Source organism: Octopus bimaculoides, chromosome 14 (assembly GCF_001194135.2).
Source record: "Octopus bimaculoides isolate UCB-OBI-ISO-001 chromosome 14, ASM119413v2, whole genome shotgun sequence".
In the NCBI taxonomy this organism is placed as follows: domain Eukaryota; kingdom Metazoa; phylum Mollusca; class Cephalopoda; order Octopoda; family Octopodidae; genus Octopus; species Octopus bimaculoides.
The window spans coordinates 706,722-713,443 of record NC_068994.1 but is presented as its reverse complement, the minus strand read 5'-3'; the positions used below and the strand labels follow the sequence as shown (position 1 = coordinate 713,443).

General features: G+C 38.2%; 1 long non-coding RNA gene across 8 annotated transcripts in view; it reads left to right on the top strand.

The window, feature by feature from the left end:
• LOC106870471 (uncharacterized) overlaps positions 1-6,722 on the top strand; it is a 36,151-nt gene that overhangs the window by 6,916 nt on the left and 22,513 nt on the right. For all 8 annotated transcript variants that reach the window (XR_008265441.1, XR_008265440.1, XR_008265438.1 and 5 more), the window contains one exon: positions 6,261-6,336. This is a non-coding gene — a long non-coding RNA (uncharacterized LOC106870471). The remainder of the gene's footprint in view (positions 1-6,260; positions 6,337-6,722) is intronic.

Here is a 6,722-nt window from a genome sequence, read left to right as displayed (position 1 = left end):
TTGTGTGTGTGTGTGTTTATTGTTGACATGGAGAAAAATCTTTGACAGGATCCCCCACTCCCCTATCTGGTGGTCAGTGTGGAAACTAGGGATAGACAAGTGGTTGGTGAGAGCTGTACAAGCCATGTACAGGGATGCTGTTAGTAAGGTGATGGTCAGCAATGAGTATAGCAATGAATTCAGGGTACAAGTAGCAGTTCACCAAGGATCAGTCCTCAGCCCCCTCTTGTTCATCATAGTACTCCAGACAATAACGGGAATTTAAGATGGGCTTAAATTACAAAGCAGCCTTTGTAACAAATATTAGTTACCACATATTCTGTTCGTTTTATAACACCTAGTGTTTATATAAGATGATTACTCAGGACAGTTACTACAGCCAATGATGTTCAAAACAGCACAGTCAAGTTAAGTTGGATGTGTTAATCAATATACATCTAGGTTATATATATATGATGGACTCTCTCCCATCAAAGACGACATATGGGTGTTCAGCTTTTACCAAATGACCTGCACAAATGATTTGTCTATAGTGATCAAATGTATGTGCTGCGCATTAGCTCACTCTCTCCATCAAATCGACATTGTCTTAACAGGTGCACAGGACAACATGAGATGAAATGTTTTGCTCAAGAACACAAAGCACGATTTTCAAATGTTGGGCCTCATGGAGGCAATGACAAGTGACTGAGACCTTTGGTGATATGCCGTGCTTGAGAAGATCCGTCAAGCCAAGTGAAATCACAGTCGTGGCCGATGCCAGTGTCATGTAACTGGCACCTGTGCCAGAACACTGGGCTTCACGAAGGCAGTGACAAGTGACCAAAACCTTTGGTAATATACCGTGCTTGAGAAGACCTGTCAAGCTAAGTGAGATCGTGGCCAATGCCAGTGTTTCATAACTGGCACGTAAAAGACACCCACTACACTCTTGGAGTGGTTGATGTTGAGAAGGGCATCGAGCTGTAGAAAGCATGCCAAATCAGATGGGAACCTGGTGCAGCTCCCCAGCTTACCAGTTTTTAGTCAAACTGTCCAACCCATGCCAGCATGGAAAACAGATGTTTGATGATGATGATGATGATGATGATGATGATATATACATTGCCACTAGCTAAGTTCATGAACTGATCTTGGAAAACTGTCACTGAACAACTGATGAACTTGATATTATTGGTTTGTCCTGGAGCTCCTATCAACAAATTTAGAGTGAGGAATTGCAAAAATGAAAAGAGTTGCAGCAAAATCTGCGCCTCACTTTCTCAAGGAAGATCATAAGCAGTCACAACTGAATGCATGTCATGAACTGAAAGAACAGTGATGAAAGCTGGCACTATTGAACTTGCAGATATGGAAGAGGTGAAGAATAAAATGATAGAAGCATTAAAAAGTATCAGTTCACAAGAGTTCCAGGACTGCTTCGAACAGTGGAAAACACGTCTGAACCGATGCATTGCTTCAAGTAGAGAATACTTTGAAGGTGATAAAAGTGTAAACAGGTAAAACTAAGTGAATAAAATAACATTGCAAAATTCCGGTTTCTTTTGGGTATCCCTCGTACCTACTACAAATGTGCCCAAACTCCAGTCTTTGTGGTTTGGGATTTAACCAGATCTGAAAACACTGCAAAATTGACTGTTTGTAATGTAACAAAATAGGCTTTACATAAATATTTTAAAAATTGACAAAAATTGTTTTCTTTCGAAAACCTGATAAAAATAGGTAACTGCTATACCATGGTTACTATTAATTTGTGTAGTTTGAAGATGATTATCACCTCAGTTTCAAAGACATGACATCACAAATGTGGCTAATTATTCATTTAGGCTAATTAAGCAAGATTTTGACTGATTCACTAACCATTCAAATTGTCATCTCTCCTAAAATATTCATCCAAATTTCACAAATGAGGTATCAAAATGTTTCTTTTTGGATGCTCTCCATGAAAAAGTACAGTATAGATTACATTTAAATCATCATCATCATTTAATGTCTGTTGTCCATGCTGGCATGGGTTGGACAGTTTGACTGGGCTGGCACACTGGAAGGCTGCACCAGACTGCAGTCTGATTTGACATGGTTTTCTATGGTTGGATGCCCTTCCTAATGCCAACCACTCCGAGAGTGTAATGGGTGCTTTTACATACCACTGGAACAGGTGACATTTGTGTGATGCCGGGATGCATTTACGTACCACCAACATGGGTGCCAATTTGTGTGATACCAGTATTTGCTATGACTGCAATTTTGCTCGGTTTGATAGGTCTTCTCAGCCACCTCACCCCCATGAGGTCCAACACAAGAAGGGGACTCAGCCACTTTACCTCCATGAGGCCTAACACTTGAAAGGAACTCAACCACTTTGCCTCCATGAAGCCCAACACTTCTATTTGCTAGAATAAGTACAGGATGGAGAAAATTCAGACAGCTTTTATCTCTGTTGGCAACAAAAGGCCTTTCTCACCAAGTGAAAGGAAGATTGTATGACACTTGTGCACAAACAGCCATGTTACATGGTAGTGAGACATGGGCTCTGAATTCAGAGGACATGCATAGACTAGAAAGGAATGAAGCTAGTATCCTCCATTGGAGCATACTCGTTTGTCACAGCAAATGTTTATGACTATACACTCAATGAGGCTGGCCCTTGTATCAAATCTGTCCCTGTCAAACTTTCCCACCTTTCATCTTCCTAACACGCATCCTCCACCACCCTTCCACCTACAGCTCCTGTTATCATATGTCAACACAATCTACATATATTTCTTTCCTTTGTGATACCAGTTACCTCCTCCTCTACTTTCTTTTAAAATCCATCCCTTATTCTCAATATTATCCCTTCCCACTTCATTTCCCACTGATCACTCTTTTTGGTCCCTACAGTTATCCCTTCCTCTCCTCATGCATCTCTTCGACACCTTTGCTTGACCCTCCCTCATATTTTAGCCTCTGAACACATGTCATAAAGCCACCTCCCTTTCTACTACAACACCACTCAGTTGAGAGGGCTTGGCAACCTCACTAGTGTTGGTGTTATGAAAAAGTACTCAGTACACTCTATAAAGTGGTTGGCATTAGAAAGAGCAACCAGCCACAGAAACTAGCCTATAGCAGACATTAGAGCTCAACACAGTTTTCCAGCTCACTGGATCCAGTCAAACCATTCAACCCAAGCCAGCATAGGTGACAGACATTAAATGATAATGATGAATTCAATAATAAAGATCCCCGTCTGATATGTTAAATATCACAAGTATTATTACTTTGTCTGATGGCATACAAATATACCTCAGATTTTGCTTTTCTGAAATCAAAATTAGAGTAATTTATAATAAATAGTATTTCGAATGAAATGAGGAGAATATACTGTTAGGTTTCCTCAACAGAATTATGTCCAACATTTAATGAATTATCCCCCAAAAAGAAAACAGTTTCAACATCTTCATTTGATATTCCATCTTAATGTTAGTGAAGTAGAAGTGACTTTTTATCTAAACTAAGTTTCTATTCTCATAATATATGGTTCCATCCATCTTCTGACAACCTATGTGCATGACTCACATTTCTATCATCTCCATCAAAAGATCCCACTGTACCAACGTGACCATCTCCAAGGCCAAAATATGTATCCTTATCAAAAAGTTCTCATAAACATTACACATCTCTACCTACAAACAGTCTTTTTAAACATATCTACAAGCTAACTGCACACTACATTGACTTGAGAGATCTACAAAACAGACATCAATAATATTGGATCTTACTACTTTCTCACAAGCCAATGAAGAAATATGTACATGTTGCTCAACTTGCTAGAAATACAAGCAAAATCTCCCTAAAATCACACCCTACCATTTTAATAAAGGATACATTGAATAATAATGTAGTCATAGATATAGAAAATTACAGTGCATCTTTCTATGACATCCTATACAGTAATGGGCACTACTATTTCTTACAGGGAACACTAAGTTTGAGAAACAGAAACAGCTGTATATAAGAGAATCTACTTCTGCTTTGAAGCACCAAATACAAAATAATTTTAAGTTCTATCCAAAGTTCCTTACTTTAAACCTAATCAGTGAGTGATTTGGAATCAAATAATCAAAAAACATCAGTATAAGCCTTTTCTCCTTTTCTCTCTTTCTTTCTCCCCCTTTCTCCTACTAGATGTGAGTAGCCATGCAGACCCTTCTAAAAAGAACCTGCTCTGCCCACCACCCACTTTTCATAGTAACCCCTTCGTTCCCTAGCATGAGCCCCACATCCCCCAGGGTCCACAGTCCCATGAACTGCATGGCAACCTCAAGTCAGGCAAGGGACACATAATAAGCATGCAGTCCACATTGAAAAGTGGCTGGTGTTCAGAAGAGCATCCAGCCATAGAAACAATGCCAAAGCAGACACAAGTGCATGATGCAGTCCTGGAACAGTCAAATCCTGTCGAACCATCCAACCTATTCCAGCATGAAACATGGATGTTCAATGATGATAATGAATATTATTATACATCACTGAGATACAAGTAAAAGCCCAAAGATATTCTGGGCTTCAACCTCTGTCATTAATGACCGTGGATGAAGGTCATTCACAGCATAGTGTGAATGACAGATTGTTGTGTCCCCACTCTCCACATCACTGATGGAGCCAAAGGAAATTTGGCACCAGCATTGTTGCACGAAAAGAGTGACCAGAAAAGGGTTGTAGATGACATCAAACTGCCTCAGGGCTCTGACTCCAAATTTTTCCTCAAGGTTTACCCCCAAAACCTTTCCTACAGCTAGGTATGGTCACAAGGCAGCAGAGGTTTCAAATCAGAGTTTTCTTCTCCCTAGATGGCTTCCCCACCCTGGCTAACAAACTCCATCTGTCTAACTGATTTGTTGATTAACTTGTAGCTGGGACTCTGACAAATACTACTATTCTGAGCAAGCTTGAAAACAACAGTGTCTAAGAGGTGTTCTCAAAACCCATAATTAGCAAAAGGTTAAAAAATGAAGATACAGTACCCCAAATTCCTCATCCTCAATAGCTCTTCTTATGGTCATTCTAATAATGTGTATACTTAATATTTTGTTTTATATTAGTAGCAGTATGGTATCTTAACTGAAAATAAAACTTAGCATAATGTCTTTGAGATTCTAGAAAGAAATAATTAAAAACAAGGAAATTTAATTGAATTTTAACTATATTTTTCAAGAGAATCTGCTTCAGGGAATCCTACTTGGTTACTCAAACATGAATTCAAACATTTAAGATTTTGTATCCAGCAGATGCTTAAGACATGATTTTATTTTCTCCTTTAGCAGCTGTATACACTAAGGTACTGGAAAAATAGAGACAATGTCTCAATTATACAGATTCTGAGATAGGCAACACCTTTGTGTATTTGTAAAGCAAAGTAACGTGAAGCAGGCTCCTAAGTATTGAATATTATTGACATTGATTATTGCTTTCATGGAACAGAGACCACCACTGTCTTGTACGTAGAGTAAGAAATCATTGTATGAATGTATTTGATTTAAATTCAGGAAGTGACTAATGAAAACTACAGTATGTCATAAAAGGTGAATTGTTGTTCAGGTCGTACGATAACAATGTCCATTACTGTAAAAAGCTGTTAAAGGTTCCATCTCCATTGCCTCTAATTTACAATTAAAATATTTTAGTAGTGAAAAGAAACTAAATTAATGATAGAGTTTACACCAGTAGTTCTCAACTGCAGCTCCCAGGGACACATGCAGTCCTCAAGCATCCTACCAGCAGCCCCCAACAGTCTTCCCTTTATAAATATAATAATTTTTTCTTTAATTGATTTGTGTTTTACTTTTTTAGTGTGGTTCCCTAAAAAAAATCCAAGTTTTGGATCTGGCCCAGATATTAAAAAGGTTGAGAATCCCTGGTTTAGGATGTTGATCAAGAAGAAATGTGGATATGAATGATTATTTCAATCCATGTAGAAAGAAAAGAATAGACACTGAGGTAGATAATTAAATAAGATAATCAGACCACCTACTTAAAGAATTCTGCAGAAGTGAATTACATTAACTATTGAAACAAGATGTAACTAGAGCTGACTTGTCTTTCTCTAGAACTTCTGAAACATTAGAATGCATCATCCAAATACAAAATGGCAGTATTGGGGATCTGGGTGATATTTTCTTATAAAAAATGAAGCAGTGAAATATTGAGATTTACAACTCTATTTCTTATCTACCAGGATATTTAGTAACAATGTCTTTTTTTTATTCTTTTGACAGTTTTGCAGTACATAAGAACATGAACAGTTTCCTGAACCAGTCAAGTAAAAGAGATTTGAAAAAACATTAATAGCAGGTTCTTATTTTAATTCTATTCATTTTCTTTTTCATACAAATGTTATATACCAGGATTTTTTTATTTATTTATTTACTTGCTGAGTCTGGAGGGAGGTGGTGCCCATAGCCTTTGAAAACCCTTCAAGACCAATGAGATTGATGCTACTAATGATCTTCTTGAACAAGAAAGGTATGAGAAGGGAGGGAATTCAAGAGGCTAACTGTTCTGGGAAGAAAGAATACTAGGTGTAGTGATTAGTGGTGGACCTGAGACGGTTGGATACAGCAAGAATGATAAGAGGGGAAAAGACAAGAGGGTCGGGAATCCCTAAGCATCTTTAGATAAAAGAGTGCACACCTGAAGGCCAGAAGTGAGAACAGGTCTGTGAATGACTTTATGCCACT